Source organism: Tenrec ecaudatus, chromosome 2 (genome assembly GCF_050624435.1).
Source record: "Tenrec ecaudatus isolate mTenEca1 chromosome 2, mTenEca1.hap1, whole genome shotgun sequence".
Taxonomy (NCBI): Eukaryota; Metazoa; Chordata; class Mammalia; order Afrosoricida; family Tenrecidae; genus Tenrec; species Tenrec ecaudatus.
In genome coordinates this window covers 191727390-191752963 of record NC_134531.1, presented here as the reverse complement: position 1 = coordinate 191752963, position 25574 = coordinate 191727390, and the positions used below count along the sequence as shown (strand labels likewise).

Sequence of the window (25574 nt, the reverse complement as noted above, 5' to 3'; positions counted from 1 at the left end):
GAAGGGGATGAAGGGAGATGCCAGACAGGGCAAGATATGACAAAATAATAATTTATAAATTATCAAGGACTCATGAGGAAGGGGAGAGCAGAGGGGAGAGCAGGGAGAGAGGGGAAAAAAGAGGACTTGATGTAAAGGGCTTGAGTGGAGAGCAAATGCTTTGAAAATGATGAGGGCAAAGAATATACAGATGTGCTTTATACAATCGATGTATGTAACATCCTTGCTTTGAAGATAACATGGGAAAGGCCCTGCCTAGGGTGGTATGTAGCTGGTATCTGAAAAGCTGGCGTTTGAATCCACGGCACCCTGGAAGAAACAGGCATGTCAATTTACTTCTGTTAAGATTATAGCCCATTCTACTCTGTAATAGATGTGGTCTCTCCAGCAGCATACCTCTACAATAAAAGGAATTTAAAAATTTTGTAAATGGTATATTGTTTAATTTTGTTTGCGCCTCAGCTTTATAGCCATCGTATCATACTGTTTGTAATTTTATATGACTTCCCTTTTCCACGCACCATTAAGTTTCTAATGTCCATGTTGTTGCGAGTCACTGCAGTCCGTTCATTTTCACTGTGTAATAATATTCTATGGTATGAATATATTCCAACATTGATGGGCATTTCAGACGTTTATAATTTTTGTTATTATGAGCTGGACTACTGTTAATATTCTTATTCTTATCTCTTGATGCACATGTGCAGGATTTTCTCTAGGGTACGTACCTAGGAATTGAGTTGTTATGTTGATAGGTATGCGAATGTTATGCTTTGTAAGTGCATACTATATTTTCTTTTTTTCACAACCGTTTTATTGGCATGTATTTTGCATATCATATAATTCAACAGTTCAGTCTTCCAATCATATAAAGAATTGCACAATCGTTACCATATCAATTTTAACGCACCCCTCCCGCATATTGTTTTCCAAAGTGGTTGTATCCACTTTTAGTCTCATCATCAAATATAAGAATTCTCATTGATTTTTTTTCTCTTCAACACTTGATATTCTCAGGCTTCTTATCTTCTGCTAATCTCATGGGTGTAAAATGGGATAAGATAGATGTATGCTAGACCTTTTTATTCTATCCTTTATTTCTTTTCCTGTTTCATCTTAATCCCCCAGTCATTTTATTGAGAGATATATCACATATCCTACACTTCCATAGGTCAGTCATTTTAAAAAGGAGTGGTATATACACAACCACAGCGGTTCGAGAGCATCCTCCCAGCTCCTCTCTTCATTATTTGCTCTTCATTTCCCTTCAACTTCCCACCCTCCCCAATAAATCATACATCAATTATTGTCTCTATACAGCCCCCCATCCTATCCTGTTTTTCATATACTGAAAAATAACCCTCCCCACCCCCCAAAAAGAACACTTCTATTGAGAGAAAAGCAGGAAATATTGAACACTAGAACAAACTAAAAATGGGTCAAGAGGGAGATCTAATGACCAGGTACCACATTATAACCTAATTCAATCTGCCATAATCAAATTTATAATAATCTGTTTGATGGAAAGATTAATCATTAGATTAATTATCAATTAATCAAGATTATCACAGTCAAGGAATCCATGAGAGGATTAATCTATGTAAGGATCTGCTAATGAACTTGGGGCTCTGACTGTTGTCCATAGCCTACTCCATACCAACTGGGTATTTACAATTGAAGCTTATGTCCCAAGAGGATGTTTGCTTACTCTAGAGGCCTCATTATCATCCCATGACAATGAACATGATCAATCATCCTCCTGGGGTATACGGTAGTTCTATTGAGATGGAGTTATTAATTTATCCAATGGCATAAAAATTAACATACTGTTGAGAAAAGGAGGTTATGTAAGTAGAGACCAGCTCCAAACCACAAACCATGAATTATTGATTTGCACACTCTTAAATGATTGAGCCTCTGTTTACACTGACCATGGGTTTGTGATAGGGGAAAACTTCCACTAACATTCATTCTCAAAGGCAGAACTTTGCCTATCAGATGTCATGGTAAAGCAAGGAGAACATTAAAATAGTAAATATATGGTGGTTTGGAGCCACCTTTTCTTGGACACCCACAAAGCAAGGAATGCTAACCCAAGGTTCAGTAACCTCCAGTTCCACAGCCATCTGCTGCTTCTCACACCAGGGAGCTCTGCTCTTGAGTCCAGGGGCTGCAGGTCATTTTGAGGTAAAGCCTCTTTTGTTCAGTGGGGTTTCCATGTTGAGTTCTTCTGGGGTGGTTTATCAGGGATGTTGTGTTGCCCAAAAGGACAGTCTAAGGGACTGTAGTACACAGCATATGGTGTGGGTCATGGAGGGTTGGATAGAAAGTAAGTCAGATGTTTATTCTCCACATCAGCATCTATTTAATTATTGAGTGTCTCTTCCCAATGTGAAGTTGCTCCTCCCCATTTACCCAGCAACAAAAGTGTAAATGTCTCCTCCAAAACCTAGATGCTGTTCTCCCTGGGTGGTGTACACAGCCATGAGCCAAGGGGTTAGTACAGTGATTCAAATCTACCCAGAGATGCTGCAGAAGACAGACCTGGCAATCTACTTTTATGAAACATTACACACAAGAAAACCCCACAGAGCATCTCTACTCTCTAATATACTTGGTCACTATGTGTCAGAACTAATTTGGTGACAACGGGTTTGTTTTTGGTTTGGATCAGTCGCTGAGGAAGGAGGTGTTAAAATCTGCAACTAAGATTAAGGTAGCAGATGGACATTGGGCCTCTACTCAAGTACTCCCTCAACCCAAGAACACGTTGTCCTGGTTACCCAGCAAGCTGTGATGCTCACCTTCCTTACAGGATTGCTGAAGACAAAATGGGTGCATAAGAAAATGTGGTGAAGAAAGCAGATGGTGTCTGGCTTTCAAAACATATGGCATCTTGGGTCTTAAAGGCTTAAAGATAAACAAGTGGCTATCTAGCTGAGAAGCAACAAAGCCCACATGGAAGAAGCACACCAACTGTGATCATGAGGTGTCGATGAGATCATGTATCGGGCACCAAAGACCCAGAACAAAAAAAAATCATATCAATGTGAATGGAGACGCAAAGCCCATCTGTAGACAATTGGGCATCCCCTTACAGAAGGGCCACAAAGAAGAGACAAGCCAGCCAGGGTGCAGTATTTTACCGACGAAACATAAAACTCACCTCTAATTCCTTAATGCTGCCCCTGCCCCTTCCATGACCTTACAAGCCCAGCTGGACCAGAGCACGTACATGAGTGCACATACGAGCTGGACACACAGGGAATCCAGGACACATAACCCCCTCAGGACCAGTAACGAGGGTAGTGAAACCAAGAGGGTGAGGGAAGGTGGGGGGAGAAAGGGGGAATTGATCACAATCATCTACATATAACCCCCTCCCAGGAGGATGGACAACAGTGGGTGAAGGGAGACAGTGGTCAGTAGAAGACATGAAAATTTTTTTTTACATATTATCAAGGGTTCATGAGGGAGGGAGGGTGCGGGAGGGGGCAAAGTAAGCTCAAGTAGAAAGAAAATGTTTTGAAAATGATGATGACAACATATGTACAAATATGCTTGCCACAATGATGTATGCATGAATTGTGATAAGAGGTATAAGAGCCCCCAATAAAATGATTTTTAAAAATCTGTAACTAAGATTGTGAATTTGTCTATTCATTTTTTTAGGTTCTGCTACTTCTTGCTTGAGGTCTTTAATTACTAAATGTATAATCAAAATATCTTATTTTCCAACTAAGTCAACACTTTTATCAGTGTGAAATGCCCATTTATTTCTATTAGTACATAATGTCTTAAAGTTTATCTTTTGGAAATTGATTTACCCTAGCTTTCTTCTGTTTGTATTAGCAGTATGTGATTTCTTAACCTCAATAACTTTGTATTTAAAATGTTATCTCTGGTAAAAAGCATGGAAATGCGTTTTTAAAATCCCATTGACAATCTTTTTATATTCAGTATTTAGCCAATTTTCATTTAATTTAAAAAGCTCTGGTGGTGTAGTGGTTACTCATTGGGCTGCTAAACGCAAGACCAGAGATTCAAAACCACCAGCTGATCCTCAGGAGAAAGACTGGGCTTTCTACTCCCATAAAGAGTTAGAGTCTTAGAAACTCACAGAGGCAATTCTATCCTGTCCTTTAGGGTTGCTATGAATTGTCATCTCACTCTAAGGCAGTAAGAGTCATTTAATTTAATCCCCTATAGAATGTGTTTATTTTTATTGTTCTGTTGTTCCATCTGTTCTTTGTCTCTTTATTCCTCTTTTCTTACATTCTTTTGAGTTAAACAGTTTTTTAAATCATTCTAATTTTATCAATTATTAATTTAATTATGTAACAATTAGGTTATTAGTGTCTAGATGATTATCTTGGATATTATAAAATGCATCCTTGACTTATTGCAGTCTAACCTAATTTAGTAATTTTCCTACTTCCCGAACAATGTTAGAACCTTAAAAATATTTTAACGAAGTCCTAACTTCCGTGCTATTGTTCTCATATAGTTTATTTCAACATATTTTAGTTCCCACAGGATGTTATTATTATTCCTGCTTCAAATGGTCAGTTTTCACTTATTTACCTCCGTCACACTCTTTCTAGTGTTCTTCCCACCACTCTTCCATTAGTTTGTTGTACTTGGTTTGTTGTACCTGCTGGCAGCTATACCACTGGTACCTACATGCCGGTAAGTTCACCCACAATTGACAAGTTTCAGCAGAGCTTCCATATTAAGACAAACTGGGCAGAAGAGTATGTCTGTCTGCTTCTAAGAAATTGCCCTGTGAAACCTTTACAAATTGCAGTGGACTTTTGTATGATATATTGCTGGCAGTTGAAACCCTCAAGTTGGAAGAGATTCAAAATACAATTGGGGAAAAGCTACTGCCTCAAAGTGGACGCACCCACTGCTGGTGAGTCCCTGCTGACTTGTAAAGACCCTCTCAGAGTAGAACTGCCCCGCGGCCTGTCCAGAGCTGCACATCTTGCGGGAGCATATGCTGCTACATCTCTTTCTTGAGGAAGTGGGTTTGAACTGCTGACTTTCTGGTCGTAGCTGAGTTCTTTAACCATTGCGTTACCAGGATTCCTTCTTCAAAATAAAATCAGTCTTAGAACATGTGGAGAGGCTTCATTTACTGACGTGGCATGGCCCCAAAATTAGAAGAACCCATTAATCATTAGAATATGGAATGTATGAATCTAGGAAAGTTGGAAGTCATCAGACAAGAAATAGGACACCTGAAGATGGCTGTACTCGGCATCAGTGAGCTGAATCAGTCATTAGGTCTCCCACGCTGGGAACGACGAAGAGAAACACTCACACTTACTATAAAAAGAAGCACTTCAAAATCTACCCTCAAGTACAACATTGTCGGTGATAGTAAAATAGCCATATGCCGATGAGGAAGGACAAGTAATAAGAATATACTTCAAATTTACATACCATCCAGTACTGCAAAAGATAAAGAAATTGAAGATTTTTACCAAGGTCTGCAGCTTGAAATTGATCAATTTTGGAATACAAAAATTGGAACCAAAGAAAAATGCTCGGTAGTTGGAACTATGGAGTTGGTGTCAGAGCACATGATAGAGTTTTGCAAGACCAACAACTTATTTATTGCAAATTCTCTAACAGAATAAATGAAAACTATACACATAAACCTCACCTGATGGAATTCCCAGGAACCAAAACTACTACATTTGTAGAAAAAGATGATGGAGAAGTTGCACATCACCAGCCAGAATAAAGCCAAGGGCCAACTGTGGAATAGACTATCAATTGCTCATATGTAAGTTCAAATTGAAAACCCCACTTATCATGACCTCAATTCTACTTTACAAATCAGATTAGACCAGAACATGCACACTGCTACAGATAAGAGCCCCAAACACAGGGAATCCAGGATAGATAAACCTCTCAGGGCCAACAATGAGAGTAGAGATACCAGGAGGACAAGGGGAAGGTGGAGGGAGAAAGGGGGAGTTGATCACCAGGATCGACATATAACTCCCTCCCAGGGGATGAACAACAGAAAAGTGGGTGAAGGGTGACAGAGGATGATGTAATATATGAAAATAATAATCTATAACTTATCAAGAGTTCATAAGGGAGAGAGGAGGGGGGAAAATGAGGAACTGATATCAAAGGCTCAAGTAGAAGGAAAATGCTGATGGCAGCATATGTGCAAATGTGCTTGACACAATAGATGAATGTACAATGCACATTATAATTCACAATGTATGCATTGTGATGGGAGATGTAAGAGCCCCTAATAAAAGTAATAATAATAATAAAAAAGAAAAACCAAACTTACTGCCATCAAGTTGAAGCTGACTCATAGTGACCCTATAGGTCAGGGTAGAATTGCCCTTGTGAGTTTCCAAAACTATAACTACTTATGAGAGTAGAAAGTCCATCTTTTTCCTGAGGAGCAGCTGGTGGTTTTTAATTGCTGCCTTTGTTAGTCTGGGTAAACTAGGGAAACAAATTCACAGAAACTCATATGTATAAGAGAGAGTTTTATATAAAGGGTAAGTGCACATTAAGAAAGCATCCAACCCAGTGATGCTTAAGCCCATAAGTCTAACATTAGCCCATATGTCCAACACTGATCTACGAAGTCCTCCTCAATCTCACAAAACACACACAATGATGCTGATTGCAGGAGGAAAGCCAAATCAGTGAGCGTGTAAGCATCTCAGCATTGACAGGGGTCGCCACACGGCTGCTGCAACACCCAGGGCTGCATCAGGGTAGGTCCATGTGGCTTCTCCTCAGGGATGTCTTTCAGGAAGCTAGCCTTGCCAGCTGAAGCAGGGAACTGGCCAAGGCAGCTGCACCCTGGTCCAACCATCAGAAAGCAAGAGACCCAAGAATTAGAAAGGCGAGGCTCACGGAGCCATCTATCTCTCTGTCCTTCAATTAACCCCACATGTGTTTATCAGCCAGGTTGGCACAATAAATTTAGCTATCTCACTGCCTTTGCAGTTACCAATGAGTAATCACAATGCTCCTGAAGAAAATTAAAACAAATCCATGAGAGCCAAAGTAATACCTTGAGTATATCACTCAATTTTAGAGACCATCTGCAATAGATTTGATGCATAGAACATTAGTGACCAAAAACCAGACAAATTGTGGGATGACATCAAGGACATCATACAAAGAAAAACAAGTCATTAATGTTTGCAACAGTACATTGAAAGGGAGCTGCCAGAAATCCAAGCCTTATTTGGAAGAGGGTGTAGAACAGGGGACACATCACTGCTGATGCTAAATGTATCTTTGGTGAAAGTAGAGAGTACCAGCCAATTGATGACCAACCCAAACCAAGCACCCTGCCTTTATTATGATGCATAGGGAACCTGTGTAGGATTTTATAGCCTGCACATCTTTCTGGGAGCAGTGGTCTCCTCTTTTTCCCAAGGAGCCACGGGTGGGTTTAAACAGAAGACTGTGGTTAGCAGTCTGACACGGACCTCACCGTGCCACCAGAACTCCTGAAACAACAGCCAGACCTGCCAAATCGGCACTAAGATCAGGAAGAATTTGCTCCATGGAATAATCAACTATAGGAGACCAAAAGGGCAACATTTGCCTAAAACAACAGGTGAGAAAGCAGGAAGGGAAAGGGAAATTTGACAAATGGAAATGGGGGACACAGGCAGGAAAAGGGAGAATATGGATGCATTGTGGGGACTGCAACCTGTGAATGTTACTTTATATGTCAAGTGGCTTGGTAGGTGAGGTTAAGGATATTGAAATGAGATTGTCTGTATTATTGAAGTGAGTTTTATGTAACAAGAGTCCTTATAAGAGAAATACAGGAGGAGTCATTGGCGAATAGCAAACTCTAATGTTGACGGATACTACATAAAATTGTTTATTAGCTATCAGGATTGTATGTAGGTTTCTTGGGATTCTATTGTCTTCATTCGTCTTATTTGATAGAGTGCTGGCATATTTGTACAAGTCCTCTCACTAATAGGATCCATGGTGACACATATTGCGTATTGCCCTATCATCGGGTGTTTCAAGTGAGCCATTTTCCCATGGGTGAGCATTTGGATTGTCCCCAGTTTTCAGCTATAATATACTGTTTGGTTCTGAACATTTTTGTTCAGATAGGTTTTCCCTTTTGAATGATCTCCTCAAGATGTATTCCCCTAAAGTGCCATTCCTTAGTTTGAGAGTGTGATCATTTTTATGATTCCTGGCAGCTATTGCCAGATTTTTCCCTGGGAAGATTTCATTTGTTTATAGTGTACTAAAAATGCATAAATATTCTCATTTTCCAACAATTGTATTAGCACTGCATTTTATCAGCTTTACTTGTTTTACCTAATTTAACAAGTGTATTTATGGACTTTTATTTTGTATTCTGTAATGTGATGGGAGAAAGAGGACGCTTTCTACTCCCGCAAAGAATTACCATCTCAGAAACCCAGAGTGGGCAGTTCTTCGCTGGCCTATCGTTGGAATTGACTTGGTAACCATTAGTTGGTTTGTTTTCTTATGATAGTGCAAACATTTTCAAGTGCTTGTTTTTGTTGTTGGTTTGTTTTGTTGTTTCAAGTGTTTTTAGATTGTCTGGAGTCCCTGGTTAGCACAAATGTTAATTAAGCACTTAGCCACTAACTAAAATTTGTGATGAGTCCACCTGAAGCCAGCTTAGCAGAGAGGCCGGACCATCTGTGTCTGGAAGATCACAGCTATTGAAAAGGACTGAACACAGTCCGATCTGAAATGCGTGAGGTCCCTATGAGTTGGGATTGAATTGGCGGCAACTGGTTTGTTTGCTTTCTGTGATTTCCTGGTCACATTTTCTGGTGAATCAATGCTGTGTGTTTGACATTCCCAACTTTTCTTTTTGATTTTAAGTGTCTGGTTTGGGCCAGAAACATAGAAATGGGATTTTCTTGGTTTGATTGCATATACTTTATCAGCTCCTTCCACGAAGACCCTACACATTTAGCTTAAAGATACATGATTTGGTAGGAGTGTGCCCTGCAGGCAATTTTGATCCGGCAGTGGCCTCTGGAGAAACTTCGATGGCATCTAGCAGCGCATTCTGAGTGCATCCAGAGTTCCGCTCCTAGGCCATCCTCAGGGAGGAGCAGCTGCATAAGTGGTCGGTCGTGTGAAGACCTTCGGATGCCCCAGCGACAGCACACGTGCAGAGGGCACAGGGAAAGGAGGATCATGTGCTTCCTCAATGAAAGATGGCTCTTCAGGAGAACAGAGTCCGTATCACACCATTCCCTATCTATACAACGTCTTTTCAAAATGATACTGTTCTCAAACTCACTGCCATCAAGTCAATTCTGGCTCATGGCAACCGTATAGGACAGGGTCAAACTGCCCTTGAGGGTTTGCGAGACTGTAACTCTTAAAAAATTTGTTTTAACACTTTTATTGGTACTTCATGCACAAGTCACACAATTCAACAATTCAATCATATCAAGAAGAGTTGTACAATCATTACCACACAATTTTAGAACATTTTTGGCTTCCTTGTTCCCGTTATTCACGCAATGACTTTTCTTTTTCATGCAAAGACCTTTTCTTACTCTCTTATCGCTGTGACTTTGAGGCAAGTCCCTAGTCACTTTTCCTCCTTGTGATTCTGTTTCTCAGCCTTGGAAATTAAAAGTTGAACTAAATTAGTGTTTACGTTGTTAACCAGTAGAACCCTTTTCTCTTTCCCTATTATATGAGACAAATGAAAGTGGCATTTTATTAACAGTTACTTAATAAGATCAAAGTGAGAACACTTAGGAAATCACTTCATCGGACAATGAGACAGGTTACATAAAGATAAACATTTGGAGTTACGTATTATGGGATATGAAGTTTTGTATATAAGATTTAAATAATTTACTCTGTTTATTTTCTTTCAGCTACATATTTTAGGATGATTTCAGACTTATAAAATTGTTGGAATAAAATTAAAAAAAATTGTTGGAATAGTATAGAGAGGGGATGGGAGGGGAAAAACAGTACAGAGAATTCCTATATACACTTTATTTAGATTCCAAAGGTGTTAATAGCTTACTATATTTACTTTGCACATTTGTTACAGACTATTTTACTTTGCACATTTGTTACAGGCTGTTTTTGCTTTTGAGATTAAGTTGCAGCCAAGATGCCACTTTGTTCCTAAAGGTTAAATCCAAAGTTTTTGCTAAAAATTCATTTAAGCCTTGATTAGATAAAGGTCTGCACACTTATGAGGCAGGGTTCCATTGCCCTAATCCTCGCTTGCTGACAATGAAGCGGACATGAAGCACTTGCTGATGAAGATCAAGGACTGCAGCCTTCAGTGTGGATGACAACTCAGTGCAAAGAAAAAAACAATCCTCACAACTGGGTTTTTATCTTGCTTGGATACACAATCAATGCTCATGGAAGTCAAGAGATCAAACGACACATTGCATTGCGTAAACCCGTGTTGGACAGCAAGGATGCTGCAGGGACTTCTCAGAGGGGTGACCAACGCCTCAGGTGAGGGTCCATTTACAAGTGGCAAGGTTCATCAGGGAGGCAGGGGCCAGGCTGTGCTTGCAGTCCATTCCCATTGCCACGGCTTGTACCATTTACCACAAGTTTTTCTGTGAATCGTACCTGAACACCTACGACCCCTGCCTCATCGCCAAGTCTGCCATTTACTTGGCTGGTAGAGTGGAGCAGCAGCACCTGCGCATTCGGGACATCATCAATGTGTCCAATAGGTACTTAAACTTGGGAAGCGTGTCCCTGGAGCCAGATGCAATGTCTAGTGTGAGCAGCTCATACTTGGGTCCTGCGCTTCCAGGTCTCCTTCCAGCATCCAATACAAATACCTGCTCCACTACTTGACCTTGCTCAAGAATTAGATGAACGGTTACAGCTGGCAGCGGACCCTCATCTCACGGACCCCCATCTCCATGGCCGCCTGGGCTCTGTCGCAGGACAGCTACTCCAGGGTGCTATGCCTCTGCTCCTGGGGGCAGCACGTAGTGGTGGCTGTGCTCTACCTGGTCCTGCAGGTCTGCGGTATGGAGGGGCCAGCTGATGGCAAAGCTGAGAAGCTGTGGTGGCAGGTGTTTAGTCATAAACTAACCAAGCCAACCATTGACAGCCTTTTGTCTGATCTCAGAATGCTTCTACAGTGAGCCAGAAGTGTTGGCTGTGGACTGGACTTGCCAGGTGGGCTGGGACAATTCTGCCCCAGGCCATGCAGGCTCATCCCCAGAGGACTGGCTAGGAGCAGTGGCATTGTAAGTCTGGAAGTGGCATTTTGACCCGTAGGCTGGGCAGCCCCTCCCAGGCATGTGCTGGATGTTTGTGTGGCTCTGGCTTGGCAAGGCTTGAGGCAAGCCTTCAGAGAGGGAGGAACATCGAAATAGTTATTTGAAAAGGCCCCTCTGGCACTTCTGTTCTACAAAGAGGAAATTCTATTTTGTATAATGAAAAGTGATGCAGGCACTACCCCCGCCCCACCACAGGAAGAAGAAGAAGAAGAAGAAGAAGAAGAAGAAGAAGAAGAAGAAGAAGAGGAGGAGGAGGAGGAGGAGGAGGAGGAGGAGGAGGAGGAGGAGGAGGAGGAGGAGGAGGAGGAGGAGGAAATTTCCACTGGACTGCCCACGGAACAAACAGATATATCTTGAAAAAAATACAGCCAGAATGCTCTTTAGAGGCAAGGATGGTGAGACTTGGTCTCATGTACTTTTAGACATGCAATCCTGGGGAAAGACATCGTGCTTGATAAAGTGGAGGGCAGTGAAAAAGAGGAAGACTTTCAACAAGATGGATCGATGCAGTGGCTACAAGAATGGCTTCCAAGATGAGAACAATTGGTAGCAGGGCCCAGGACCAGATGGTGCTCCATTCTGTTGTACGAAGGGCACTTTGAGTCGGAACCTACTCAATTACTCAATGACACCTAACAACACACATGACAACAGATCAAGTCAGGGAAGCATCTTCAAGAAGTGGCACTACCCTGGACTACTTACTGCTAAAACATAATTGTGGATGTCCAGGATTTAAGGGAATGTGTTGCTTCAACCTTTCAGACAATTCTTAGTTTAGATATAGCAAGATGAGGGAGTAACCCCCGCCAAAAAAATAATGGAAAAAAGCCCCGCCCAGCCTAGTACACATTGACGAGCTTCGAGTGGCTCACTCTGAGTTAGTGGATCCAGTAGTATCCATCGCCTGGGAAGGTTCTCCCTGGTCACGGGATTTTTTCATACAAGCAGTTTCACTCAAACCTCATTTTTTGTTTTGTTTTGTGATGGCTGATTTAAAAGAACAGCGTGCAACTGTGAAATTATGCTTCCTGCCCAGGAAAAACGCTGCAGAAACTGTCGTGACATTGAATACGCCTTACCAGGACAGTGCTATGGGAAAAATTCAAGTGTATGAGTGGTTTTCTCATTTCAAAAAAGGTGAAATGTCTATTGATGACAAACCTCGTTCTATATGTCTGTCAACTTCCCAAACAGACAAAAATATCAACAAACTCTGTGCACTTGTGCTCCAAGACCAACAAAGGACCATTGAAGAGATGGGGAAGTTATCTGGACTCTCTTGGAGCTCAGTCCAGGGAATTTTAATGGAAGATTTGGGAATGAGCAGGGTCGCTGTGAAATTTGTGCCTTGGGTTCTGACTGACCAGGAAAAAGAGTATTGCTAGGAACACACCGAGCTTGGAAAGAACAGCTCCAAAGTGACCCAGACTTTTTTCCAAGGTCATGACTGGTGGTAGGACATGGTGCTATTTTTACGACCCCCGAAAGCAAACATCAGTCAAGGCAGTGAAAGATACCATCGTTCCCTCACCCCCAAAAAGCTTGTCAAGTGAAATCAAAGATCAAGATGATGCTCATTTGTTTATTTGATGTGAGGGGGACAGTGCATTTGGAGTTCATTCCACCAAGTCAGACTGTTAATCAAGCTTTCTATTTAGAGGTTCTGAAAAGATTGTATCACAGTGTGCGACAAAAAAGGTCTGATGTGTGGCAGAGGACTAGTTTTACCACACGACAACGCACCTGCTCACAAAGCCATCTCAGTGTGCCAGTTTTTGGCAAAAAACAGCATGCCTCTCTTGCCCCACCCGTCACCTTGCTCACCTGACCTTACATATGGAACTTTTTGTGTCTGAGAATGAAGAAGGACATGAGCAGACAGTGGTTTGACGACGTAGAAGAGGTGAAGGAAAACAATGAGGGAGGCGCTGTCAGCCATCCAAATAGATGAGTTTGAAAAATGTTTCCAAGAATGGAATCGCAGATTTGACAAATGTATTCAGTGTCATGGAGAGTACTTTGAAGGTGATGTTTGTTTGGTTAAAATAAAAAAGTTAATACATAGCTTTTGGGGGGAAAATTCCGGGTATTGTGGCGAGTAAGCCATGGCGTATGTCATAGCTTCCTCGTTTCCTACAGCTGAAGCATTTGTATGTAGCAATGACCGTTCTCCTGTACTTAAGCCTCGTTGTTCGATCCCGTGTGCCCTCCCCGATGGTGGCCTCGGGCTTCACTGTCTCATGGCTGACAGAAACTCCAAAGCACGTTAATGCCAACTTTCTTCACAGGAGGTACATAACCCAGCTGGCTCCCAAGACCTAGGAAAATTAATTGGTTATATTTTTTAGCTTTGGGGGGGTATGCAACTCATTATTTTACTTACTTTAGTTAGAAACAGGCCCCCCCCCTTTCAAAATGCAGTTACCCGAAGGTACTTCATGCAGCTTCTATGGAATTTTTACAGTCTGATACATTACTGAATATTTTTATTGCTCAGATAGATTGGATGTGGATGTTTTTCTAAAAGGGCCAGAAAATGCTTCAAGTCGTCTCTTATTTGCCTCACTGTAAGTGATTAAAAGCTGGTCCTGGTACCCAGTTACTCAACAAAGGCATCCTGAGACTTGCCTGAGACTTAACAAACCTTACTGTTCTGTTTGCTTGCTAGTGGACAAAAGTTGTTTCCCATGGTTACCTTGAACCCCCTGTTAATGTAAAACAGCTATATTTGACTCCCCAAAGGGTAAATTTCAAAGCCAAATGAGGACTAAGGTGTGCCTGACTTAAGCCATGGCATTGTCAATGGCCTCATAAGCATGTGACAGTTGGGCATTGAACAAGGAGGATCAAAGAAGAATTGGTACATTTGAATGATGGTGTTGGCAAAGAATATTGAAGGTACCGTGGACTGCCGAAGAACCAACAGACCTGTCTTGGAGGAAGTACAGCTACGGAGTGCTCTTGGAGGCAAGGATGGGGAGACTCCATCTCCTGTACTTTGGATATGCTGTCACGAGAGACCAAGCTTGGAGAAGGACATCATGTTTGGTAAAGTGGAGGGTCAGTGAAAAAGAGGAAGCCCTTGACCAGAATGATTGACACAGGGCTGCAATGGGCTCAAACATAAGAACAATTGTGAGGATGGCACAGGACCAGCCTGTGTGATCATGAGGTATCGATGGGATCAGGTATCAAGCATCTAAGACTCAGAACAAAATCATACCCAATGTGAAGGGGTGGCGTGTATGGAGTGGAGACCCAAAGCCCATCTGTAGATAATTGGACATCTCCTCACAGAAGGGTTACAAGGAAGAGATGAGCCAGTCAAGGTGCAATATAGCACCAATGAAACAGACAACTTACCTCAGCTTTTTAATGCTTCCTTCACCCCACTATCATGACCTCAATTCTACCTTACAAATCGGATTAGATCAGAACATGCACACTGCTACAGATAAGAGCCTGCAACACAGGGAATCCAGGAGAGATAAACCCCTCAGGGCCAACAGTAAGAATAGAGATACCAGGAGGATAAGAGGAAGGTGGGGGGAGAAATGGGGGAATTGATCACAAGGATCAATATATAACTTCCTCCTAGGGGTATGAACAGAAAAGGGGGTGAAGGGCAACAGAGGATGATGTAAGATATGAAAATAATAATCTAGAACTTATCAAAGATTCATGAGGGAGGGCAGTTGGGGGAGGGAGGGGAAAAATGAGGAGCTGATATCAAGGGCTCAAGTAGAAGAAAATTATTTGAAAATGATGATGGCAGCGTACGTGCAAATGTGCTTGACACAATGGATGAATGTATGGATTGTGATAAGAGATGTAAGAGCACCCAATAAAAGTATTTAATTTTAAAAAGTATAATTAAAAATAGTTTAATTGAGATATATCAACTGAATTGAATTTTATTTTGCTGCAGAGAACATTAGTATATATATTTCATAACATTTCCAGCAGTATATCCATAGAACTGCCAGAAAATCCTACCATACTCAGAAGAGGATGTAAATCCTTCCTAAATTTGGAAGAAGAGATACATCATTGCTATTATCAGATGGATTTTACTTAAGAACAGAGAATACCAGAAAGATGTTTACCTGTGTTTTATTGACTATCCAAAGGCTTCTGACTGTATGGATCATAACAAATCACAGCTACCATTGCCAAGAATGGGAGTCACAGAACATTTAATTATGGTCAAGTAGTACACGGACCAAGGGGCAGTCATTAGAACAGAACAAGAGGATATTACAAGTTTTAAAGTCAGGAAAGGTATGCGTCAAGGTTGTATATTTCCACTGTGATTATTCAATCTGTATGCTGAGCAAGTGATCTGAGACGCTGGACATGATACCAATATTGGAAGAAGACTCATGAACACCTGCTATATGTAGATGACACAAATAGCACAATCATGCTGAAATCAAAGAGGACTTAAAACGCTTGTGATGATGATGATGATGATGATGATAAAACACGAGAGCCTTCAGTATGAATTACACCTCAATACAAAGAAAACACCCCCCCAACTGGACCAATAAATAATATCATGATAAATGGAGAAAAGTTTGAAGTTGTCAAGAATTTCCTCAATCAATCCCATGGAAGCAGCAATCAAGAAATCAAACAAAATATTGCATTGTACAAAAGCAAACCCCAAACCTCTTTAAAATATTAAAAAGTTGTGGGGAGTGGGGCAAAGCTGTTCACTCCTTGGGCAAGTGGGGTAACCCCCTTCCAGCGCTCAGGCAAGGCCCCGTGGGAAAATGCTGCTGGCTCACCCATGGGAGCTTATGATGCACTGGATGGCCTGATGCTAGCCTAAGATAAAGTAGACACTTCCCTCCTGTTCCCTGGGAAAGCTGCTGAACACAGCATTCTGCAGTGTCAGGTATTCCCTGTTCCTGACTTTATCCTCCCCTCTGGTCTGGGGAAAAATTGGCTAATATATTACTCTTTCTTTGTATACCCTCAGATAATTGTCAACAATCCCTTTGTGTGGAAACTTGTCACAAGATGCAGGCTACCAGACAAAGAGTGTGTATAAACCTGCCTGGACTAAAGCTCCAGTCCTTGGAGTGTCGACTGCATGGTCCCCTACCCCCAACTTTGTCTTTGTCTTTTATCTCTTAATTTACCTTTCTCAATTGCAGATCCTTGGGGACCTTGCTTGTTGTGAGAGAGCTGGTCTTATTTAATCTTACAAAAAGTGGATATATGCACTTAATTTTTGGACTAAGGTGTGGCTGAGCCAAGCCATTGTATTTTAACTCTCCTCATAAATACATGGGGAATGAATTAGGAAAACAGAAGAATTGTTGCTTTTGAATTACGGTGTTGGCAAAGAATATTAAATATAGCATGAATTGGCAAAAGAAGAACAAATCTCATGTCCTGTAAGCATTCTTCATAGAAATGCTCTCAGGTCTCGATTCCACCTGGTCAGCATTGCCATGGAGAGCTCTGCTCTTGTCTGCCGTGGATCTGGCACCCATCTGGTCAGTTTGCTCAACTTTGATTTTTCGGTCCGAATTGTGTAAGTGTCTATGGTATTGGCTATTGTTTACTATTGTCTATGGTGTTGGCTTTTGTTGTCAGTCTTCTTCAATTAGAGCACAGATAAGATTGTTTCCCTGCAAACTGATGTGGATGGTCTGCCTCTCTGCAGGGAAGGCTTCCTCTTTGAATTCTCTCATTGCTTAACATGAGTTATCCATTTGTAAACTGCCCGTTTCTTCAGGGCATTGTCTCAATAAACCTTTCATAACCCATCAATCATTTCACCCTTCTTTCACCCAATTAGTCCTCACCATACATTTGATGTTTGCTTTTGCTCTAATCTTCGCAGGATTCAAGTTGCTCAGCACGGGGCTCCTTTCAAACTGATGTCCTAGCCTTCTTAGTGCCTCAACTGATAGGCTGTTCAGACAAGTGTGCATAAGTTTACTATGGTGCAAAAAAAAAAAAAAGAAAAAGAATTCTATGCTTATTTTTCCATAATATGCACATTCCATGAATGAGTATATTTAAATATATTTAAGAGTAAATACTTTTTTTTTTTTTTTGTAGAATGCCCATCAGTGTGGGTGTCTCTGTTTCTCTCTGATTAGATTCGGGAATATGCTTGTTTGGTAGGGATACCACAAGGATCATATTAAATATGCATATGTTGATTTGTCTTGTTACTAGTAGTGTTACTAATTTTCTCCAAAGTTATTATTTTTTTCTTCTGTAATTTATAAGTATATGGTAATGAAATTACATGTCAGTATGTAAATATCCTGCTATTCATAAAACACATTTCTACTAGTTTTAGCATTCATAGATAACATGTGTCTTAATCAGTTCCACTCTAATAGTTGACAAATGGTTGCTATCTAGTGTCACTTTTCCTGTTACACTTATTAGTTGACATTCCACCATATGGAAGAGCTTTTCCTTCTCATTAATTAATTAAATCAGTTATTTTTATATGTCTAGAATCATGATTATTGTGTTCAATGAACTATATCATCCATTACTACCCATTTTGATGCTCATATTGTTTCAGATTTGGTCACTACAAGCCCTTCAAGATGACTCTCTCATTCTTTTGACATGTCTCTACCCTTAGGCTTTCAGTACTTTCTTGTGTAAGGTATTGCAAGCTCCTCCGTCACCTTTCTTGGAGTCAGCAGTTTTTCTGAGGAGCTCTGCTTTCTTATGGTAGTTACTGTCTTTAAAACCCAAGACCTGTGAATTCTGAAGCTTGGTTTGCAGAAGGTTATGGACAGCAGTAGAAGCCAAATGCCATCTGCAGGGGCTCCACGCAGATCAAGCCTCTAACCATAGCCCAGGACGGGATAGCCTCGCTATCATATAAAGAGCATTACAGAGGTGATTATTACAGATGTCGCTAAGTTATACTGTCACACTTCATTATTATTACTTCAAATCATTTTATTAGGGCTCATACAACTCTTATCACAATCCATACACACATCAACTGTGTAAAACACATTTGTACATTCATTGCCCTCATCATTCTCAAAACACTTGCCCTCCACTTAAGCCTCTGGTACCAGGTCCTCATTTTCTCCCTCCCTCCCCGCCCACCCCCCTCATGAACCTTGATATAAATTATTGTCATATCTTACACTGTCCGATGTCTCCCTTCATCCACTTTTCTGTTGTCTGTCCCTCACAGGGAGGAGGTTATATGTAGATCCTTGTAATCAGTTCCCCTTTTCCACCCCACCCTCCCTCCATCTTCCCAGTATCGCCAGTCTGACCACTGGTCCTGAAGGGATCATCCATCCTGGAATCCCTGTGTTTCCAGTTCCTATCTGTACCAGTGTACATCCTCTGATCTAGCCAGATTTGTAGGGTAGAATTGGGATCATGATAATGGGGTGGGGTGGGGGAAAGCATTTAGAAACTAGAGGAAAGTTGTATGTTTCATCGTTGCTACATAGCACCCTGACTGCCTCGTCTCCTCTGAGGCCCTTCTGTAAGGAGATGTCCAGTGGCCTACAAATGGGCTTTGGGTCTCCACTCCGCATTTCCCATCTCATTCACAATGATATGTTTTTTTCTGATGATGCCTGATACCTGATCCCTTCGACACCTTATGATCCCACAGGCTGGTCTGCTTCTTCCATGTGGGCTTTGTTGCTTCTGAGCTAGATGGCTACTTGTTTACCTTCAAGCCTTTAAGACCCCAGACGCTATCTCTTGTGATAGCTGGGCACCATCAGCTTTCTTCACCACATTTCCTTATGCACCCACTTTGTCTTCAGAGATTGTGTCGGGAAGGTAAGCACCATGGAATTCCAGTTTAATAGAACAAAGTATTCTTGCATTGAGGGAATACTTGAGGGGAAGCCCAATGTCCATCTGCCACCTTAATACTAAATCTATAAACATATGCACATAGAGCTATTTCCACATCCTCATATATAAATGAATTTACCTATGTACATACCTTTATTTAGATCTCTATAAATGCCCCTTGCCGCCTAGCTCTTTCCTCCATTTCCTTTCAACTTCCTCTTGTCCCACTATCATGTTCCACCTTCATTTGGCTTTCAGTCATTCCTCTCGGTTACATTAACCTTGGTCATGCCTCACCAGTCCTCCTACACCCTCCTCATCACTGATTTGGATCACTTGTTGTACCCTTGTCCCTGGGTTTGTTAACACCACTTCCTTTTCCCTCACCTCCCCCTCTCCCATGTCCCCCTGGAACTATCAGTCCTGTTGTTTTCTCTTCCAGATTGTTCATTCAGCCTATCTTATTTAGACTGACCTGCGGAGATAATAACATGCACAAAAACAAGACAGAGCAAACCCAAGCAACAAAAGAAAACAAAACACCACCACCACCAAGCCAATGACAAAAACACAAAATGAAAGAAATGCTTGTAGTTAGTTCAAGGACTGTTTTTTGGCCTTTAGGAGTGTTTTCTGGTCGAGTCTGATGGCGCGCCAAGCCCTGGCCCCAAAGTCTATTTTTGGTATTCCCCAGGGACTTCATTGCTCTGTTCCCCTTGCTGTTCTGTTGCACACCCTTAGTGTTTTGCTTTGGTGTGGTGGGATCAGATCGGGTGCAATTCCTACACTGTGTCTCCAGTGTTATCCCCTATAGGGCTATGGGTCAGTGAGGGATGTCATGTCTCATAGTGGGGCGGCCATATGGTCTTCTCCGTGCATTGACTGCTCTGAGCGGGGATATCATCCTCAAGGCTTGGTGAGCCAGGATGTGCTCCACTCTCTCTCTTCTTTCATCTGCTCCCATGTGCTCTTATCAGATATGTCCCTCTCCCTGAGGTGCAGATTCAGTGCTGTTGTCTGAATCTACGTGGGCAGGTGTCCACATAGTTGGGATTAGGGCTGGCCCCACACTTTATTATTTGATCTCCCTTTTTTAAAAAACATATTTTAAAGTTGTTTCATTTTTTGTGATTGAGGTTTTTTCCTGTTTAAAAATTTTTTATTTGTCATTGTTTTGTATGGCTTTCTGTATAGGAAGTCCACGGTAGGTAAATCTACAGAGACAGTAACTGAACTAATAATTACCTAGGGGTGTGACAGGGGAGGTAGGGGGATAAATGGAGAGTTAACACAGTGAGTATGAGAAAGAAGAAAATGTTCTGAAATCGATTGTGGTGGTGATTTGTACAACTCTTCATAATATGACTGAACTGTTAAAATGTGCGGTATGTGAGGAAAAAATCACTAAGAAAGACTTTGAAACTATTAAAAATATATGTAATGAAGATGTAAGGGATGAATATCCTTAATTTATAAAGAGCTCTCAGAATAAATAAAACTAGATTTTATTGTAAAAAAAAGTCCAAGATTTGTGAACTAGGTGCTCTCACTGCTACTGGGGTTGTCCATGGCTTCTGTGTTCTCTCAGGGGACAGGATGTACCCACACATTTGGTTTCTGCCTGTCTTCAGGCTTATTATTTGAGATAAACTTGTTTTACTGTTTATTCCATTTAGAGCTTTCCACCAACCTCGTTGAATTTTTTATTATATATGAGATAGTACCATCATTCCAAAACTAGCACTATATACAAAGGCATTCTCATCGAGGGGGTCCTCTTCCCATATTCCTGCCCTGTTTTCAGTACTTACCTCAGCCCTATCCTGTCTATTTCAATCTTACCCACTCTGAATAGGCAACTAATTAATGTTAATTCATTATACCTGCGGGGCTACTGTTTTCTCTTTGGCTGTGCATGGCTTCTGCATGTTGTTGTTAGGAGCCATTGATTATGACTCATCACAACCCCATGTGATGGACTACACAGGATTTTGGGGGTTGTAATCTTTTTGTCTTTTAATATGCTTTATGCTTTTAGTGAAAGTTGACACAGCTAATTAGGTTCCCATCCAACAAGCTCCTTACACATTGCTCAGTGACATTAGCTATGTTGTCCTCATTATACCCCAATTCTCTTCCTTTCTGTTCTTGGTTTTCCACTTCATTCATCCAGTTTCCTTGCAAACCCCTAGCCCCTCTGCCCCTACCCTCAGCACTTCTTTTCCTTGTCTTAGGACAAGTAGTGACCATTTAGTCTCATATAGAGATTTTTGTAAATTAAAAGAACACAGTACCCATGGTGCTTGTTTATTTTAGGCTGTAGTCTGTGTAGAAACAGTTCACCAGGGTTTTCTTCTGTGGAGCCAACGGGTGGCTTTGAATTGCTAACCTTTGGATTATCTGCTGAGTACTTTACTGTTGTAACACCAGGGCTCCTTTTTATGAATGGAACATACTTTTCCATTCATTAGATGTACCATTCTCCTATAAATAGGCATTTGAATAGTTTTCATCATTTTCCATATGCAAATGAATTTTGTGTTATTTGTGGCATATATCTTTTTTTATTCATCCTAGTAAAATATTTTCACATAGATGGGTATTTTTTAATTATAAAAATCTCAAGTTGCGAGCGATCTCAAGTTATCTTCATTAAACTGATTTGAAAGCTTAAAAAAAATAGAACATTTTTGTTTCAAACCAGAATCAAGAACATTACTTAATAGTCTACATCCATTACAAATATAGAGTAAAAATCCCTCAACATCTACAATAAATATGAATCCAATGAAAGGATTACATGATTACTAAAATAAGTGCTGTACAGCTTATCTAACTCTTACGAAGCATGTTCTTGGGCGCTATGTTCCAGGTGAAGAATGCTGGTGGCATTGTGGGTTTTCCATTAGGCTGTGAGCCAGGAGGCCAGCAGTCTGAAAACCCCAAGGGAGAAAGAAGAGGCTTTCTACTCCTACAAAGAGTTACAGTCTCAGAAACCCACAAGGCCATCTACCCTGTCCTCTAGGGTCGCTATGAGTCGCAATTGATTTGACGGCTGTGAGTTTGAGGTTATGTTCCACATGCTCTTAGACCACACTCTGTTACAGTTGTATCTGAACAGCAATATATATAGGAGGTACTAAAAAACAACAACAATGCTGTTCTATGTCCAAGATTGGAACCAGCAGACAGCTATTAGTAAACTAGTCAACGACCTCGTTCATACTTCAACCCAAATTAATTGACTTGCTCCATTATAATCACATGTACATATTCCAGACCCTTTCTGGTGTTGATGGGAAAAGGTGAGGGGTGGAATGATATACTGAACACTCTGCAGAGAAGAGCAAAGCACGTGCGCTTTGTGTAGGTGGAAGAGGGACAGAAGACAGAGAGAAAAAGGCGAGCCTGATTGATGTATGCCTACTCCTTCTCACACGCCTAACAGTCAAGCATGCTCACTCCGACTCTCTGATTTGTAGCCCCGGTGCAGTAAACGACACGGGACCTTATGGGATCTCCTCTGGCTTTCTTCTTGCCACAAGTCAGGGGTCAGAAATGCCTCCATGACCCATCTTTCTTTACTTACTCTGCCATCACCATTCCTCCCACAGACATTCTACTTCTGTGCTGGGTTTGATATACTTTGTTGCAATGGACACACAGAACTCACACTTACGGGAGTTTATTAGGGCAGCTACTATGTAACCACAAGCCAGGATCAGCACACAACAAAGACACAGTCCTTAGCCCACAGCTCCTCTCCTCAGCTAGCAATCAAGTCTCTCTCTGGTCCTCAGCCTGGTTCTCTGCCTCTGTGGACCAGGCAGCCCTCTTGTCACCCTGTCTCATAGTGTCGGTGTCACAGTCTCTGTCTGGTGCCTCTGGTCTCGGCCTCTGCCACTTTAGACACAGACCTAGAACATGCTCGTTTGATGGTTCCTGGGCAGAGATGGCGCTGCTCTTCTACACACAAGAAAGACTTTGAGGGAAGGAAACAAAGGGCTTAAGTCACACTCTCTAGTACAGTAGCGTCTAGGTGCATCCCCTCTGTGTTAGTCAGGGTGGACTAGAAAACAAATTCAGATGCTCATATGTGTATAAAGAGTTTTATATAAAAGAGCAATTGTATACTGAGAAAACATCCTAACCCAGTCAGATCAAGTTCATAAGTCTGATATTAGCCATAGTCTGATACCAATCTATAAAACCCTCAACACTCATGCAACACTTGCAATGGAAGCCCACAGGCCAGTGGGTGGAAAGTCTTGTGGATCCAGTGGCAGTGGAAGCATCTCAGCATTGGCAGGGGTCTACACATGGCTCCTCCAGCTCCAGGGCTCTAGTGTAGCTCCATCTGTCTTGTCAACAGGAAGATGAAGCAGAAAGTCTGTCTGTATCTGCCTCCAGTGAACTACTTATCTCTGTGGCGCCTCCAAATCCGGGCATCAAACTGTGACCTGATTGACAGGCTAGACTACACCCGTGTGACTTGACACCAGATAATGTAACTACCACAGCTTGCTAATCCTCTAATAGAGAACACCCTCTAAAATGGGATTACTGCCCTGGTGGCACAATGGTTATGCACTGGGCTGTGATCTACAAGGTCAGTAGTTTGAACCCACCAGTTGCTCCTCAGGAAAAAGATGGTGCTTTCTACTCCCATAAAGAATTACGGTCAGCACAGAGCCACCAGGGCTCCTAGGTCCCAGGTCGTAGTAGCTGTTGTTGTATGTTGTTGTTAGGTTTCGTGGAGTCCGTTCTTTTGCACGGTGACCCCATGCACAACAGGAGACACTGGCCACTCCCACATCACCCTCACCAATTGTTCTGATGCCTGAGCCCGTGACTGCAGCCACATGCCCATCCCTCTCCTCAAAGGCCTCCCTCTTTCCCTGCTCCCTCGCCATTACCAAGCGGGATGGCCTTTCCAGGGACTGTACTTTGGTCTCAGGTGGTGACCTGGAAATGAGTTTTCAACCAAACTGGAAATGGGAGCACACTAGGGGGTTGAGGTGGGTGGGGGGCGAGATGTGGGGGGATTGCGGGAAATGTCCTGAAGGTCAGAAGAAGGAAAGTTGCCAGTGGGATGGGGTGAGGGAGGGTCAGGGCCAGGAAGGTTATGAGGAGGCCGAGCATGCTGGGGTGCTCTGATCAGGAAAGGGCGGAAGTGGGAGGTCCGCGAGCCCGGTGGTGCAGTGGTTAAGCCCGACTGCTAACGGAGAGGCTGGCAATTTGGGGTGGTGGTGGAAAGAATTACAGTGTTGGAAACCCACAGGGGCAGTTCTACCCTGTCCTATAACGTTGCTATAAGTCGACATTAACTCAATCAATGGTGGTGAGTGAGTGAGTGAGTGAGTGGCATAGAGACCAGACTTTCTAATCATTGCATAAGGAATTATGGCTAAACGGTCAAACTAATTGCCTACATCTCACCTGCTGGTGCAATAATTAAGAGCTAAGCTGCTAATCCAAAGGTTGGTGGTTTGAAACTATCCAGTGGTTCTTAGAGAAAGACCTGGTGATCTGCTTCCATAGCGATTACAGCCTAGAATGTTCTGTAGGGCAATTATCTGTCATATGGGGAATCTATGAGTCAAAATGGTGTTATATTGCAAAATAACACCTAGCAATGAACACTAACCAAAAGATTGGTTGTTTGAGTCCACCCAGTAGCTTCATGGGAGAAAGGCCTGGTGAATCTGTTCCTGTCAAGATCACAGCCCAGGAAACCTGATTGAAGTTTTACTCTGTTCTACAGGCTTACTGGTGGGTCCAGGTTGTACCGATGAGCAGTGGGATGACATCCAGATCATTATACTTAAAGCCAAAGATCATTAAAAAACAGGAAAGAAAAGATCAAAGTGGATGTCAGAAGAAACTCTGAAACTTGTTCTTGATTGTACAGTAGCTAAAGCAAATGGAAGAAATGATTAAATCAAAGAGCTGAACAGAAAATTTCAAAGGCCACCTGGAGAAGACAGAGAAAAGTATTACCATGGAATGTGCAAAGACCTGGAAACCAGGTTTTAGAGAACCAAAAAGGAATGACATATTCAGAAAATATCAAGTGGAAAGAACTGAAGAAAACTGGAGTTGCAATATTAATAGATTCAGTGGACAAAATATTTAATGATGCAGGTAAAAAATTTAAAAAGATGGAAAACCTGGTCTCTATATCAAAAAGAACTGGTTAACACTCAACCATTTAAAGCGATAGCATATGATCAAGAACTGATGGTACCGAAGGAAGAAGTTCAAGCTGCACTCAAGAAGCTATTAGTGACAAACAATGCTCTTTGAGTTCACAGAATACCAAATGAAATGTTACAACATGCCAATGAAGCACTGGAAACAGTAGTCTATACCAAGAAATTTAAAGGACACTTACAAGGTCAACTGACTGGAAGAGAGCCACATTTATACCCATTCCAAAGAAAGATGACTTAA

At 41.8% G+C, this 25574-nt stretch overlaps 1 pseudogene; it reads left to right on the top strand.

Annotated features, from left to right (window-relative positions):
* The first annotated feature begins 4683 nt into the window (after positions 1–4683).
* On the top strand, positions 4684–11159 carry LOC142440236 (cyclin-Q-like; annotated as a pseudogene).
* The last annotated feature ends 14415 nt before the right edge of the window (positions 11160–25574 follow it).